Source organism: Neltuma alba, unplaced genomic scaffold, assembly GCF_004799145.2.
Source record: "Neltuma alba isolate B1F8T4 unplaced genomic scaffold, ASM479914v2 tig00000777_pilon, whole genome shotgun sequence".
NCBI lineage: Eukaryota > Viridiplantae > Streptophyta > Magnoliopsida > Fabales > Fabaceae > Neltuma > Neltuma alba.
Window position 1 is genome coordinate 1 of NW_021632188.1, and position 18,822 is coordinate 18,822.

Consider the following 18,822-nt stretch of genomic DNA (forward strand, 5'->3'; position numbering starts at 1 on the left):
ATCTTAATTAGTTCAAATTGGTATTAGCTAGGAGTATCTTATCAACATAAGGACTGAATGATAAAATTGTCTCCAAACCGTTTAATATAACCATAGTGATCTTCTTCAATCATTTTAAGTCATAGGAGCTTATAGTTTTGTGGAACCTCAAGTACCACTACTTAGATGATTGCTTGAATCCATAAATGGATCTCAAGAGTTTACAAAGCTTTTGTTTGTTCCTTTCTATATGAAGCCCTCAGGCTATTACATATAATTTCTCATCTAGTTCTCTATTTAGGAAAGTGATTTTTACATCTATTTGATGCAACTTTAGGTCTAAACTTGCTGCTAGGATAGTATCAATCGTATCGAGTTGAAACATACAACAGGTAATCCACTCCTTTGTGTGTACTGGCAACTAACCTTGCTTTGGGTTTATCAATTGATCCATCAGCCTTGTATTTGTATTTGAGAACCCACTTGTTCCCAATTACCTTTCGGCCAAGTGGTAGATCAACTAATTCCCATACTTGGTTGGACTCTATGGAATTCATTTCCTTTTATAAGGCCTTTAGCCATTTCCCTTAGTAGGCCCTGTTGGTGCTTTCTTAACCTTATTGGGTCCTCTTTATTGTTTTTGGACTAATGATGAAAGTTGCTCCTTTAAGTGAGAAGCGTCTCCTAGGAGTTTTTTCTTTGTTACTTCTCCTAAGTGGGGTTGCTATAAGACTTTCTTCCTATGGCTGGTAAAACCTTGTTGTGGAATGGTTCAACCCTCCCACCCACATTAGTAGACTGAGAAACACTTTGTTGTACCTTATTACTATCATTTTCATAAAGACAGCTTGTTTGATTAATACTCCCTTTGCTAGAAAATTCAGTTTCTATGAATGTTGCATCCCTTGACTCTATCTCAGTTACTGAGCTATCATCATTTTCACCAATGAAGACGTATCTCTTAGAGTTCTTAGAGTATCTTATGAAGATACACTTTTTACCCGTCAGTTCTAGCTTATCATATTTGTGGAAAGAATCATGAATGTAGGCTGTTGACCCCTATGGTCTTAGGATGCTTAGATCTGATTTACGGTTTGTTTATGATTCGTAAGGGGTTGTGATGACTGATTTAGAAGGCAGTCAATTAAGTATGAATGTGGCAGTTAGAAGAGCATCTTCCCAATATGAGGTTGGTAGCTCAACTTGTGCCATCATTGATCTAACCGTGTCAAGGAGAGTTCTGTTTCTCCTTTCAACAACTCTGTTTTGTTAAGGAGTGCTAGGTTTGTTAGTTGCCTAACAATACCTCTTTCTTCATAGAAGCCCTTGAACCGATCAGAGAGGAATTCTCGACCTCGATCACTTCTTAAGGCTTTGACTCTGGAACGTAGTTGATTTTTCACTAGATTGAGATATTTTCTAAAGCACTCTAATGCGTCAAATTTGTGGAAAATCATGTAAGTATAGCTATATCGAGAAGAATCATCGATGAAGGTAATAAAATACCACACTCTGTGATGTGCCTTTATACTCATTGGTCTGCAAATATCAAAGTATACCAATTCAAGAGGGTGGTTAGCCCTGGTTGCCTTTTTGAAAGGTTTCCTTATGCTCTTGCCAGCTAGGTAATATTCACATAGGGATATTTTTTTTTTGGACATGTTTCCTGGCAAATCCTCTTTTGCCAGTTTGGTCATGCATTCTTGACCAATATGTCTTAATCTAGCATGCTATATGTCATAATTGACATTGAAAGAAAGCGCATAGCAAGAACTAGAATTAAAATTGTCATTGAAATTCTCTAAAACAAAAAAACCATCCAAAACATAACCAGAAACTAGAAAATTGGTCCCAGATGAAATATCTGTGATAAAATCATGGAAAAAGGCATTGAAATGAAATTTAACCAAGGAAATAATAGACACAAGATTTCACCGGATATCTAGAGCGCAGAGGACATTTTGTAGGATTAGGGTTTTTTCTCTATGCAGGGTCAGTTCACAAGTAATGATCACTTTGACTTCTACTCTTGCATTGTTCCCAACATAAAGCCATCTGTTTCTTGCTAGTAATTGACCAAATTCTGTGAAGTTGCCACGATCCTTGCTCATATGGTCTGTTGCTCTTGAGTCTATAACTCATACAGGATTAGTTTCATAGATAAACGCAGTGCTAAAAACATAAGAGAAATGTATCGAATCTAAATCCAATACCTTTTTCTGCTCAGGGCATTCCTTGGCATAATGCCCTTTCTGTTAGCAAGCATAGCATTTGATGTTTGCTATGTTCCACTTCTTCATAGATTTCCTGCCTTTCTTGAAAGAATTCTTTCCCTTCTTCACTTTAAGGCCGCATTTCTTGTTTTGAGAGCCTTTGCTTCTCTTGGACTGGTTTTAGGAGGCTGATCTCCCCTTTTCTTCAGTTAAACATGCCTTACCGACAAGTTTCACAGCCTCCATTCGGTCATCCTCCAGTTGGAGGTAGCAAGTTACATCAGTAAAGGTTTTTATACTCTCATTATGAGTAATGGTATGCTTCATGTGTCCTAACTAGCTAGGAGAGGTCTCATGATAGGTTGAATCTGTTGCTTATCAAATAAGGCGCCTTTGGCTTCCTTAAGCTTCGCTATCAAGTTTTGTATTACCCTTAGGTGATGCCTTATGGGACTGTTAGGACCCAGCTTGAAATTGTCAAGTTTGACAATGAGTCTCCTAAGCCTTGTAGCATAGGTACTGTCAAACTTGGATTTCAGTACCACCCATATGGCAAAGGCAGAAGGGTGTGTTTTGAATTGCACTAACACATTGTCAATCATGGCACTTAGCATAGTGATTCTGTGATGGTGTCCCTTCTTTTCCAGGCCACTTAGCCATCCCAATCTCTTCTTGATGCATTTGCCTCAAGCTCTAGAAGAAAAGTTGTCAACATATCAATGACTTCTTGTTCTTTGAGGACATATGATATCTTATGACACCACATGCTGTAATTGTCTTCATTTAGCTTGTCACCTCCTATGAGGTCAGCTATGATGGATTTGATTCCTCTTTGAGACATCGTGCTATCATGTAGACAATAATGCGTTTTAGTATGCAACATGTGCACTATTCAAGCAGGTCACAGACCATCTAGGTAGGTGTCTTGCCAGTTTCATGATCAGGAGACAACTAGGTTGGCTCCCATCCCATTGCTCCTAGTTTGCCTCTCACCTTTCTTATCTCTAACTTTCCTTAAACAAATCCACAATTTTCAGTTTTTCTCTTGAAACTCCCACTCGATTAAAGTATTTGTAATTAAAAAACAAACTTTTATTAACGAAGCATGAATGTTTACAAAAAATGGATAACCCAAAATTAAAATCTCAAGGAGTAAATATGAACTAGAAGACAAAAAAATACACAAGAACAAAAACTCATTCGTTCATGATATATTTCATTATTAGTTCCCTCAAGTTCTCTTAAGAGTCTTTCTAGGATCCATAAAGACTTTGTTTGAAAAATCCTTCATTTAATATGTGTCCTCTTCTTACCAGTTCCTCTCCATATTTGATTATGATGTTTGCGTAAGAGAATGCATCTTGCTCATTAGTAATTTATTTAGCATAATAGCTTAATTTTGAAGACAGATATTTTTTAATGTTTGTATTCATTAGCATGCTTTTCTACTATATGTCCAATTAGATCTATATCCTTAGGTTTGCAAACTTCTTCCTCTGGTTGGTTAGGAACACATTTCTTTTTACCATTGCTCTCCTTAGGTACATTAGGGCTTACTTGTGATTAAGATGCTTTTCTTTCATTAGTATTATCTTCAACATAATTACTTGAAGACTTCGGAGCATTAGAAAGAGGAGAATAACTTGGTGGCAATATTTTTGAAGAGGGGTTAGAATCTAAGGTTGCCATAGTTTTGCTAAACCTAAAAAAAAATTTAAGCTTTTAGGAAAAAATACATTTATTTACAATTTTTTTGTACCAAAAATAAGCACATAATATATCAACTTGTAGCTCATGATTGAATTTTTCAGGCAAAATAGGGTCCAAAACTATGTTATCACTTGCCCATAGAAGCCTTCCTTTTAAAAAATGAAAAGAAAATAAAAGGGGAGAGGTTAGCCCCTTTCGAGCTCAGCACGTGTCATCCACACGCCATCGTGGTGGCATTTTTCTGCTGTGAAACCTACTCCGATGGATTTGTTTCCTCTTGAGGAGTCTAGTTATGTGCTTATTATGACCTAAAGGGCCCAGGATGGGCCCCATGTGCTCACATGGTGCATCGCAACAAAAATTTTAATAAAAAAAGAATCCTTTTTTTAATAAAAATTTTTCTCTTTTTTTTTTTTCTTTTTAGGTTGGGTCGATCCACTGACTTGACTCCAAGAGAGGTCTAGGTCAAATCGACTTGGAACGTAACGTTTCACTTAAAGTAAAACGCTGTGTCCTAGCTAGCCAAAATGATGTTGTTTTGGCTAGTCAGGTTATCCCTAACTCCTGGCCGGGTTGCTATAGACCCGACTAGAGCTCTGATGGGTCCGTCACGACTTGCCACCCTTGGTCCTCCATAACTTCCACCTTTGAGCTCCATTTTATGTGTCTTAGATATCTATGAAATCATCTTTTTGAGTTCTACAACCTTATGGCCTCAGTTTCATTAAAAAATATTTTTTAAGACCCAAAAAATAGGTTTAAACGGCCAATGACAGAGCTTTTTGAAAAGGAGATTCTACCATGTTTTTGAACCTTATGGCTATACAGACAATATTTTCAGGCTTTACTTAGAAAACTAGAGTGGGTTTTGGAATAAAATTTGCAAGTCAATCAAGAAGCATATCAATGATGTAAATGATCACACACATATATGGATGACGCAGCAAAAAATTCAAAAAAAAAAATAGTGGAGCCGAAATAATACACACACACATATATAAAGCCTCAAGATTAGCAGGCCTCTAATGCTAATGTCAGATAAAATAAAGAAAGGACCAAGAAACATACCGATCAGATCTCAGGTCAGGTCAGTTGGATCCTCTAAGCTCACGCTATAAGTTAAACTATAAAAGTTTAAGCGTTGAGTGCACAATACAGTACTTCTTTACAAAAAAGAATAAGAGAGAGAGAGAGAGAGTAGGAAAGCTCAACTCTTGGAGTGAGTTGAACTGATAGGTGGAGGCCTCTATTTAGCTTAGCCAAAGGTATTTTGGGAAGCCAAAATATCCATTGAGCCCATCAGTTTGAATTTGAATTTTGGATATTCAAATATATCTTTGACTTATAAGATTATGATTTTTGAATTCAATCCAGAATCAATCATAATCTTATAAATACATGTACATATATAAAATCTATACAATATAAGTTAATTAAATTTGTATCGTAAGTGATTGGATTTGATTCAGTATGTTTACCAAATCAAACATATTATAATTTTGCTTGGATATTTGACTAGTATATTCTCTTAATATCTAATCAAATAGTCCGATATATCAAGGACAGATCTAAGCCCAAAATCCAACATATAATGTTTTACTTTGAATTTTGATAATAAAATCCATGTACAATAAGGGGGAGTTGTCCACACACAAACATATATAGCTTGTAATTATTGATAAATCAGAAGTGTTTGTATGAATAATAATGGTTAGATTTGGTTCTGACAATTCTTATTATGTATGTATTATTAATCATCTGTGTAATATATTTCGACTTTTTTTAAATTTTAAAAGGTGCATCTCCTTATAAATGTTACTTTTCTTATTTTTAATATAAGACCTATTTAACTAATTTAATTAGATTAAGAAGGTTAAGTAAGTTAGCTAATTATAAACAATAGGATACACTTTTTCTAAAACACTATAATCATCTTCCTTAATATTCTCTCTCCCTTTCCTATTTGCTTATGGTTAAGGGAATATCAAAAATGATAATTTAGAAAAAAAAATTGATAAATATGAAAAACACGTCTTATATTTAAAACTAAGATCAATTCAATAATTAAGTCTTATATTAAAGACTAGAGGACTATAATTTATAGCAATTTAGATTATGCTGTGTTTTTAGGGGGGGGGAAATAGAAATGCATCACATGATTTTTTGTGGCATTTCAATTTCTTCCTTTTTCCCGCACATAACAATAACAATGACAATAACAATAATAATAACAATAACAATAATATTATTGTTATTTAAAAACTATATAACAATAACAATAACAATAATAATAACAATAACAACAACAATATTATTATTATTATTTAAAAACTATATTGTATTCTATACTCTAAAGTATTTTTTCACTAACATAAAATAATTTGGTCTCATCCTATAGGGACTCGATAACATATGCACAGGAAATGATCCTTTTAACTTCCAGCTCCTTTCAACTACCAATTTAGAGGGAAGAAGATAAAGATTTCTATGCAGTTCTGAAAGCAGCAAAAATAAATGGGCATCTAGGAAGTATGTACATAAGTATATATACTATTTTACTTTGAATTTAGATAATAAAAAATCATGTACAAAAAGGGGGAGTTGTCCATTTATAATTATTGATAAATCAGAAGTGTTATGTATGAATAATAATGGTCGGATTCGGTTTTGACAATCCCTATTATTCATGTATTATTAATCACTTGTGTAATATATTTCGACCTTTTTTTAAATTTCAAAACATGCACCTCCTTATAAATGTTATTCTTCCTCTGCTTAATATAAGACATATTTAACTAATTTAATTAGATTTAAGAAATTATGTAAGTTAGTTAATTATAATAAATATGACATGCTTTTTCTAAAACATCATCATCATTTTCCTTAATTTCTCCCTCCCTTCCTACTTGATTATGGTTGGAGAGGTATTAATTGGGATAATTTAGAATTAATAAATATGAAAAATATATCTTATATTTAGGACCAAGATCAACTCAATAATTAAATCTTATATTAACGACCGAAGGATTATAATTTATCAATTTGATATGTATACTAATATTAATTATACTCCCCCAGGAGTCATTAATATAAGAGTTAAATAAATACTCATACTAGCCATCCCGTAGGAAAAGTGTTAGGCACCCCATAACACTCGTTGAAGAGAACGGTTACCCTAAGTCAACTACTCAAAATTAATATGACCTTTTATTATATTTTAATTACCCGTTGAAGATAGAAACAAGAAAATTTTTTATTTACAAAAAGGAAAAAAATAAATTATTTATAAAGTTGGACTTGGCCTAGGAAAAAAACTTAGGGTCTACTTACCCTTGAGAGGGATCAAAACTCATATAGTTTGGGGGTAAAAATACTTGTCACTTGGTTGGTACTTTTTACAAAATATTTATTCAATCAAAATTTTTTTTTTGTGTTTTGGTATTTTTTTAACATATGAAAACAATTTTTGTATTTTTTTTAGAAAATATTTTTTTGAAAGAAAGTTTGGATTACTTTCCCTGCGGAGGTTCTTATAACCTCACACGGGAAGATAATCGTTCAAGCCTGTAGAGGCTCTAAAAACCTCACACCACCTTGAAAAATGTTTTAAGATTATATATACATATTTAAAACAAACTTTATGTTTTATTATTTATTTATAAACATGGGGCCAAAATTATTTTCTTTCTTTTATTTCAAAAGAAAAATTTGTATAATCACATTAGTATTCTTGCAGAGACTCCTATAGTCTCACATGATTTATCAATGAATCTAAATACCTGCAGAGGTTTTGAAAACCTCACATGGTATATATTTTAAGAAGAGAAGCGCTTTCAAAAACAAAGAAAGAACACTCAAAAGTAATTCAACATGGAACTCAAGTTAAACATAACATATAGGAATGAAAATTCATACTTGATGCTCTACCTGTTAATTAGCTAAAAAAAGAATACATTATATAATAAGCCAATAATTAAAAAATTATATACACATATTAGCAAAATGACATGGACAAAAATAAAATAAATAAATAAAACAAGAAAGTAGATGTCAAAGTGAGTACATATGGGAGATAATAGATAAAGCCATATTTTGAACAAATCAAAAGGAAAGAGAGTAGTGTGAATTAATTAAAATCATGTTTGATTCAACCCTCTAGCCATCACTATTCAAACTCACAAAAGTGATAACAATCACAAGAGCATAGGCTTTTCTTCGGTAGAAGAAAGAAAAAGATGAACAAAAGACTTTTCTCTAGTTGGGCCTCCTCTCTCTTTCCCCAACCTAACTCATTGCCATAAAATTAGATGACAAGAAAGCTCTCTACGTTGCCTCCCTTTTGACATAGTCAGTCATGGTACTTAGCATAGTAATTCTGGCGATGGTATCCCTTCTTTTCCAGGCCGCATAACTGTCCTGGTCCCTTCGTGATGCATTCACCTCAGGCTCTGGAAGGAAAGTTGTCAACACATCAGTGACTTCTTGATCTTCGAGGACATATGATATCTTACGACACCACATGCTGTAATTATCTCTGTTTAGCTTGTCACCTCCTACAAGGTCAGCTATGATGGACTTGATTCCTCTTTGAGATATCGTGCTATCACATAGACAACAATGCATTTTAGTATAGTATGCAACATACACGTTATTCAAGCAGGTCATAGATCGTCCGGGTAAAAGTCTTGCCATTTTCATGATCAGGAGACAACTAGGTTGGCTCCCAGCCCATTACTCCTGGTTAGCCTCTTACCTTTCTTATCTCTGACTTTTTTTGAACATATCCCTAATTTGAGTTTTCCTCATGAAATTCCCTCTCAAATAAAGCATTTATTATAATAAAAAATAAACTTTATTAATGAAGCATAAATGTTTACAAAGATTTGGATAATTCAAAAATAAAGTCTCAAAGAGTAAACATAAAATGAAAAAGGAAAAATAAACACGAACAAAAACTCATTCATTCATGATGTATTTTATCATCGGTTCTCTCAAACTCTCTTTAACGTCTTTCCAACATCTACAAAGACTTTGTTTAAAAAATCCTTCACTAAATATGTGTCCCCTCCTTGCCAGCTCCTCTCTGTATTGGATTACAATGTTTAAGAAAAAGAGTACGTCTTGCTTATTGATAATTTGTTTAGCACAATAGCTGAATTTTGAAAACAGACATTTTTTATGCTTGTATTGATTAACATGCTTTTTTGCTATTTGTTCAATTAAATTTATGTCCTTAGGTCTGCAAACTTCTTCCTCTTGTTAGTCAGGAACATATTTCCTTTTACCATTGCTCCCTTCTGGTACATTAGAGCTCACTCGTGATTGAGGCGTCTTTCTTTTCTTTGTACTTTCTTTAGCATAATTATTTGAAGACTTTGGAGCATTAGAAAGAGGAGAATAACTTGGATATATTTCAAAAGAATGGCTAGAATTTGAGATTGCCGTTTCCTAAACCCAAAGAAAAATAAAGTTTAAGTTAAGAGGGGAAAAACAAAAATAAAACATTTATTTACTATTTTTCATACCCACAAAATCATCAAAAATAAGCACATAATATATCAATTTGTAGCCCATGATTTTAGGAATATTTTAGGCCAATAAGGCCCAAAAATAAGCCTCCATGCGCCCTCACGCGCCCTAAGAAGCCTTTCAATTTTTTTTTTTTGAAATTTAAAGAAGCAGAGGGTCACCCACTCTCTGGGCTCGGCACGTGTCATCCACATGCCTCCTTAACAGTGTTATTCTGTCACCAGACCCACATTTTTTTATTCCTCACATCTTAAGGAGTCTAACTATGTGCTTTTTGTGACCTAAGAGGCCCTGGGTGGACCCCACCCGCCCACATGGTGCGTTTTTAGGAAAAAAAATTTTAAAAGAATATTTATTTGAAAAGATTTTTTTTCAAATTTTTTTGGGGGTTGGGTCGGTTTACCAACCTTACTCTATGAAGGATCCGAGTCGAGTTGACCCAGAACATTGTGTTTCACAATGTTTCAAGGCAGCCCAAAACGACATTGTTTTGGGCTGTGAAGGTCACCCTGACCTCCAGCGGGGTTGACCCGAACCTGACTGGAACTCTGGCAGGTCTGTCATGATAGGTTGTACTTACCTAATTTCCCATAAATCTGAGACATTAGAGTGCTTTAGAAAATATCTCAATTTAGTGGAAAATCAGCTAGATTCAAGAATCAAAGCCTTAAGAACTGACTAAGGTCAAGAATACCTCTCTGATCAATTCAAGGAGCTCTGTGAAGAAAGGGGTATTGTTAGGCAACTAACAATCCCTGGCACTACTCAACAAAATAGAGTTGCTGAAAGGAGAAACAAAACTCTCCTCGATATGGTTAGATCAATGATGGCACAAGCTGAGCTTCCAACCTCATATGGGGGAGATGCTCTTTTAACTACCATATTCATGCTTAACCGAGTGCCTTCTAAATCAATCACCACAACCTCTTATCAATCATGGACAAACCACAAACCGGATCTAAGCATCCTAAGACCATGGGGGTTAGCAGCCTATATTCGTGATGCTTCCCATAAGCATGACAAGCTAGAATTGAGGGGCAAAAAGTGTATCTTCATAAGATACTCCGATAACTCCAGGGGGTATGTCTTTATTGGTGAAAATGATGACAGTTCAATGATTAAGATAGAGTCAAGGGACCCAACATTCATAGAAATTGAAATTCCTAGTAGAGAGAGTATTGATCAAACAAGTTGTCTTTATGAGAGTGATAATAATGAGGTACAACAAAGTATTCCTCAATCTACTAATTCGAGTGGGAGGGTTGAACCATTTTCAAAATAAGGTCTAACTTAGCCACAGGAAGAAAGTCCTATAGCAACCCCATTGAGGAGAAGTAATAGAGACAAAACTCCTAGGAGACGCTTTTCAATTGAAGCAGCAACCTTCATCATTAGTCTAGAAAATGATGAAAAAGACCTCGTAAGTGTTAAAAAAAAGCACTAACAGGGTTTGCTAAGGAAAAATGGCAAAAGGCCTTACAAGAGGAAATGGATTCCATAGAGTCCAACCATGTATGGGAGGTAGTTGATCCACCACCTAGCCAAAAAGCAATTGGGAGCAAGTGGGTTCTCAAGTACAAACGTAGGGCTGATGGATCAATTGATAAACCCAAAGCAAGGTTAGTTGCCAAAGGGTATACACAACAGGAAGGAGTGGATTATGGAGACATCTTCTCACTTGTTGTACATTTCAACTCGATACGACTGATACTGGCTCTAGTAGCAAGTTTAGACTTAGAGTTACATCATATGGATGTAAAAACCGCTTTCCTGAATAGAGAACTAGATGAAGAAATCCATATAGAACAGCCTGAGGGCTTCATACAGAAAGGGAAGGAACAAAAGGTTTGTAAACTCTTGAGATCTATTTATGGACTCAAGCAATTATCTAGGCAGTGGTACTTAAGGTTCCATAAAGCCATAAGCTCCTATGACTTCGAAATGATCGAGGAAGATTATTGCATCTATATCAAGCGATTTGGAGACAACTTTGTCGTTCTATCCCTCTACGTCGATGACATACTCCTAGCTGATACCAATCTTAAATTAATAAAGATGAGCAAAGAGTGGTTATCCTTGAACTTCGAGATGAAAGACATGGGTGAAGCAGAATATATCTTAGGCGTTAAGATAAGAAGAGATCATTCTAGAAAATTGGTGTTATTGTCACAAAAGGCATACATAGCAAAGATTCTTGAGCGTTTCAATATAAGAGACTGTAAGCATATGGATACCCCTGTGGTTAAGGGACATAACCTAAGCAAGGAAATACGCCCTATAAAACAATGCGATATAGAACGCATGAAGAGAGTCCCATACTCGAGTGCCGTTGGCAGCCTAATGTACGCTATGTTATGTACCAGGCCAAACATATGCTTCGCAGTTAGACTTATGAGCCGATTCCAATCTAATCTAAGAGTAAAACATTGGGAAGCTCTAAAGAGGATTATGAGATATCTAAAAGGAACCATGGACTATGAGTTGTGCTAGCAAGAAAATAGCCTTCCTGCAGGGGGTTATTCCGATGTTGATTGGGTAGGAGACCTGGATGAGCTACACTCGACATTAGGCTATTCTTTCTTGCTAAACAACAGAGCAATCTCCTAGAGCAACAAGAAACAAACATGTGTGTGTCTTTCATCCATGAAATCAAAATATGTAGTATGTGCTGCAGCTGTCCAAGAAGCTGTATGGCTCAAAAGATTCTTAGTACGATTCGGAATCTATGGTGGTAGTGAGGGACCAACTCTAATTCATTGCGATAGTCAAGCAGCGATAGCCTATACAAAGGACCCTAGGTACCACAATCGTACTAAGCATATAGACATAAAATATCACTTTGTAAGGGACATGATCGCTAAGAAACAAGTGATAGTTCAATACTTATTCACTCACAAGATGTTGGCAGATCCCCTAAGCAAGCCTATAGCTAGAGATCCTTTTGTCAAGCATGTAAAGGCCTTGGGCATGCGTAGAGCATGATGTATTGAACTCCTTTTTCTTTTTGATACTTTTTCTTGTTCAATTATGTAGGCACAAGGCATGTTGTACTGAACTTTTTTTGTTTCCTCTTACTTAGTAACTCAATGCATTTTATCTAGTTCAAAGAAATTTTCTTGTACATATATTTGTGTATTTATACATGCATAGGCAGGAGGTATGCAATACCAATATGTCGTATAGGTCATAAGGTTGGCTCACTCACACGAGCAACTGCCTCGCTGTGTTCTCATGGGACATAGAATGTTTGATAGCAAATGATCACCATGAGATGGTAGAGAAGAATCAGTGCACAAATGTCCCCTCAACTAGACTGAGATGAGACCCATAAAAGTCTGGGCCAAATCATAGATAATGTGTAATCCATAAGACCTTTAGCCAGATGAAGAACTCTTCACTTGTAAGACGTCATATATTGTTGTGATAAAAGAGCTCCTGGTTCAAACGTTGGAGTGCATTTAGAACTTAAGTGTGTATGGTGCTACTAAAACCAAAAGCAACATACTCCACTTAGTAGATCGAGCACCGTAGCATACAATTCATACTGCATAAGGTCACTCAAATTTGCAAAATGGGGCGTAGATGGAAGATCCTTGATCCATTGCAGTGTGAGTCCCAGAAAGGAAATAAACCTTTCATAATGCCCTTAAGACTTAGACAGCATCACAAGTGTTTGGTTTAGTGACAGCTACTCTAGCCTAAACCCCATGGTCAAGAATGATACGATCTAATAGGTCAAGACTGGGAAAACGACTATGCCAAATCTAAATGATGAATAGTCAGAAAGAAGATTTATCCTAAAGTACACATCTATGTTAGTATCTGTGACATGTCCCTTGCAGGTTGAACAGAAAACTAAGCAAGTGTAGATACCATACGTATCGGAAGGCAATATGAGTAAACAAAATGACTCGAGAGGGATTAGGTATACCATAAGTAAAGTGTATGGATAAAACTAGGACATTTGAGGCAACAAGCATATAATTTGTAGGTACACCAAGGGTGTTCTTATGTACTGGCCCTGTATAAAAGACTCCTAGCGCACAAGCACCCGAATCGATGATGTCATGTCCACGCGGTCACGACAGACACCTAGTATGAAGCAATACAAGATTTAGCTATCACACGATGGACAGCCCATCAAGTGTGAGTGGGAGATGTTGGATTTTGGCTTTGGATCCACCCTTGATGGGCCGGACTATTTAACTACATATTAAAGAGAATATACCGGTCAAATATCCAAGCAAGATTATGATATGTTTGACTTGGTCAAACATCCTGAATCAAATCCAATCGGTTACGATGGAAATTTAATTAATTTATATTATATATAAATTTAAATAATTTATATCGTATAGATTAAATATATATTAAGTATATATATTTAGAATTAATTGTGATTGATTCTGGATTTGAATTCAAATATCATGATATTATGAGATAAGGATATATTTATATATCCTAACTCAGATTTAACCTGACGGGCTCAGTGGATATTTTGGCTTCCCAAAATACCCCTAACAAAAGCTATAAATAGAGGCTTCTACCTATCAGTCCAACTCACTCCAGTAGTTAAGCTTTCCTACTATCTCTCACTCTCTCTCTTATTCTTTCTTGCAAAGAGGTGCTCTGCTGTGCACTCAAAGCTTAAACTTTTATAATCTAACTTATAGCGTGAGTTCAAAAGATCTGACCGATCAAACCCGAGATCTAACTTGGTACGTTTCCTGATCAATGTTAGATTTTGGGCTTAGATCCGCCCTTGATAGGTCGGACTATTTGACTGGATATTAAAGAGAATATACTGGTCAAATATCCAAGTAAGATTATGATATGTTTGACTCGGTCAAACATCCTGAATCAAATCCAATCGATTACGATATAAATTTAATTAATTTATATTATGTATAAATTTAATTAATTTATATTGTATAGATTAAATATATATTAAGTATATATATTTAGAATTAATTGTGATTGATTTTGGATTTGAATTCATATATCATGATATTATGAGATAAGGATATATTTATATATCCTAACTCAGATTTAACCTGATGGGCTCAGTGGATGTTTTGGCTTCCCAAAATACCCCTGACAAAAGCTATAAATAGATGCTTCCACCCATCAGTCCAACGCACTCCAATAGTTGAGCTTTCCTACTATCTCTCACTTTCTCTCTTATTCTCTCTTACAAAGAGGTGCTCTGCTGTGCACTCAAAGCTTACACTTTTTTAGTCTAGCTTATAGTTTAAGCTCAGAAGATTCGACCTATCTGACCCGAGATCCGACCCAGTACATTTCCCGATCCAATGTTGGATTTTGGGCTTGGATCTGCCCTTGATGGGCCGGACTATTTGACTAGATATTAAAGAGAATATACTGATCAAATATCCAAGCAAGATTATGATATGTTTGACTTGGTCAAACATCCTGAATCAAATCCAATCGATTACGATATAAATTTAATTAATTTATATTATGTATAAATTTAATTAATTTATATTGTATAGATTAAATATATATTAAGTATATATATTTAGAATTAATTGTGATTGATTTTGGATTTGAATTCATATATCATGATATTATGAGATAAGGATATATTTATATATCCTAACTTAGATTTAACATGATGGGTTCAGTGGATATTTTGGCTTCCCAAAATACCCCTGACAAAAGCTATAAATAGACGCTTCCACTTATCAGTCCAACTCACTCCCATAATTGAGCTTTCCTACTATCTCTCACTCTCTCTCTTATTCTTTCTTACAAAGAGGTGCTCTGCTGTGTACTCAAAGCTTAGACTTTTATAGTCAAGCTTATAGCGTGAGCTCAAAAGATCCAATCGATCTGACCCGAGATCTGAGTCGGTATGTTTCCCGATCCATTATCTATTTATTCTAACATTGTCATTAGAGCCATACTGATCTTAAGGCTTTATATATATGTGTGTGGGTATATTGTACTGACTACTTTTTTTTTTTGAATTCTTCTGCTACGCTGACCGTGCTTTTTTTTTTTGCATCAATCAAATGCTTGAGTATTGAATTCCAAAACTCACTCTGATTTTACAAATGATGCCTGAAAATACTATCTGTAATGCTGTGAGGTTTAAAAATGTGATCGAAATCTATTTTTTGAAAGCTCTAACGTCGGTCATACGAGCCAGTTTTTAGGTCTTTAAAAATAATGTTTTTTTAAAGAAAATAAACCTATAGAGTTATAGAACACAAAATCCAAGTTCATAGACACCTAAAACACATAAACGAAGCTCAGAGGTGGAAGTTATGGAGGTTGGAAGTTGGCAGGTCACGACAAACCTGCTGGAGTTCTAACCAGGTTTGGGTCAACTTGACTGGAGGTCAGGGATGACGTCTACAACCCAAAACGACGTCGTTTTGGGCTGCCTTGAAACGCTGCGTTTCACTTAAGGGAAACACAACGTTCGGGCTCAACTTGACCCAGATCCTCCATGGAGTCAGGTCGGTGGACAAACCCGACAAAAAATTTTTTTAAAATATTTTTAAATAAATATTCTTTTAAAAAAAGGAATATTTTTTCTAAAAACGCACCATGTGGGCACGTGGGGTCCACCCAGGGCCTCTTAGGTCACAAAAAGCACATAGTTAGACTCCTTAAGGAGTGAGGAATCAAAATAAGTAGGCCCGTTGACGGAATAACACCGTTAAGGTAGCATGTGAACAACATGCGCTGAGCCCGAGAGTGGGTGATCCTCTCCCCTTAAAAAAAATAGAAGGCTTCTTAGGGCGCGTGAGGGCATATAGAGGCTTATTTTTAGACCCTGTTTAGCCTAAAATATTCCTAAAATTATTTTTTATTTTTTTTGGGTATGAATAATAGTAAATAAATGTTTTATTTTTATTTTTCCCCTCTTAACTTAAACTTTATTTTTCTTTGGGTTTAGAAAATGGCAATCTCAAATTCTAACTACTGTTTTGAAATATATCGAAGTTATTCTCCTCTTTCTGATACTCCAAAGTCTTCAAATAATTATGCTGAAAAAGTACAAATAAAAGAAAATGCCTCAATCACGAGTGAGCTCTAATGTACCTGAGGGGAACAGTGGTAAAAGGAAATGTGTTCCTGACCAACAAGAGGAAGAAGTTTTCAGACCTAAGGATATAAATTTAATTGAACAAATAGCAGAAAAGCATGCTGATGAATACAAGCATAAAAAATGTTTGTTTTCAAAATTGAGCTATTATGCTAAACAAATTATCAATGAGCAAGACGCACTCTTTTTCTCAAACATTGCAATCCAATACAGAGAGGAACTGGCAAGGAGGAGACACATATTTAGTGAAGGATTTTTAAAACAAAGTCTTTGTAGATGCTAGAAAGACGTTAAAGAGAGTTTGAGAGAACCCATGATAAAATAGATCATGAACAAATGAGTTTTTGTTCGAGTTTATTTTTTCTTTTTCATTTTATGTTTACTCTTTGAGATTTTACTTTTGGATTATCCAAATCTTTGTAAACATTTATGCTTCGTTAATAAAGTTTTTATTATTATTATTATTATAAATGCTTTATTTGAGTAGGAGTTTCATGAGGAAAACTCAAATTGGGGATATGTTCAAGGAAAGTCAGAGATAAGAAAGGTAAGATGCTAACCAAGAGTAATGGGATGGGAGCCAACCTAGTTATCTCTGATCATGAAAATGGCAAGACTTTTACTCGGACAATATATGACCTACTTGAATAACGTGTATGTTGCATACCATACTAAAATGCATTGTTGTCTATGTGATAGCACAATGTCTCAAAGAGGAATCAAGTCCATCATAGTTAACCTCGTATGTGGTGACAAGCTGAACGGAGACAATTACAGCATGTGGTGTCATAAGATATCATATGTCCTCGAAGAACAAGAAGTCACTGATGTGTTGACAACTTTTCTTCCAGAGCCTGAGGTAAATGCATCACGAAGGGACTAGGACGGCTACGTGGCCTGGAAAAGAAGGGATACCATCCCCAAAATTTCTATGCTAAGTGCCATGACTGACGATGTGTTGGTACAATTCAAAACACACCCTTCTGCGTCTAGGGTGGCGCTGAAATCCGAATTTGACAGTACCTCTGCTGCAAGGTTTATGAGACTCACCATCAAACTTGACAATTTCAAGCTGGGTCCTAACACTCCTATAAGGCATCACCTAAGGGCAATGCAGAACTTGATCAGGGAGCTTAAGGAAGCCTAAGGTGCCTTATCTGATGAGCAAGAGATTCAAGCTGTCATGAGATCTCTCCCAGCAAGTTAGGACACCATGAAGCATACCATTAATTATAACGAGAGTATAAAAACCTTTACTAATGTAACTCCCCATCTCCAATTGGAGGATGACCGAATGGAAACTATGAAACCTGTCGGTAAGGCATATTCAACTGAAGGAAAGGAAGGGCTAACCTCCCAAAACCAATCTAAGAGAACCAAAGGTTCTCAAAATAAGAAAGGCGGCCTTAAAGTGAAGAAGGTAAAGAATTCCTTCAAGAAAGGCAAGAAATCTGTAAAGAAACGGAACATAGCAACCATCAAATGCTATGCTTACCAACAAAAGGGGCATTATGCCAAGGAGTGCCCTGAGCAAAAAAAAGTATTGGATTGAAATTCGATAGATTTCTCTTATGTTTCTAACACTGCGTTTATTACTGAAACTAATCCTGTTTGGGTTATAAACTCAGGGGCCACAGACTACGTGAGCAAGGATCATGGCAACTTCACATAATTTCTGTTGGAAATTGTGCCCTAGGGGCCAATCATTATGTTTTGAACATTGTTAATTTATGAATTTATTAATTACGTTATCATATTATTTGCATGTTTACTGTGATGACTATCCTTGGATAACTCATGGTTTATCCTAAATGTCCCTGGTCGGTCATCTATGTGGGAGCAAAGATGAAATAAGACCAGTATGACTTTAAAGATATATAGAGATATAAATTAAAGTCATAGGCACATGTAAGAGTACAAGGTGTTGGACCGACCCGCTATGAGAGAGCTGCATGGGTTGAGTCATAAGCTTCTCTCATATACAAACCATGTCACTGTGCCCTTTGACCTGAGATCATCATGGATTCATACATGAGAAACGCTTAGCTTTGACCTAGTCAAAAGTCACTTTTGACTGAGTGATCATAAAGACTATGTTCAGGCTTAGTGGTTTTTCATGCGAAGGAATGTGAATGGTCAAGATGAAATTTGTCCCTCACATTCGTAGAGAGACATTACTGGGCCCCTCGATGAGTGAGTCTGAGAAATGTATGGCCATACTATAATGGAAAGGTAGTTCTATTTCTATACTCAGACTACTTAGGGATCGAGAAAGTAACTGTCATGAATAGGAGGATGACGTTCTCCATGCCT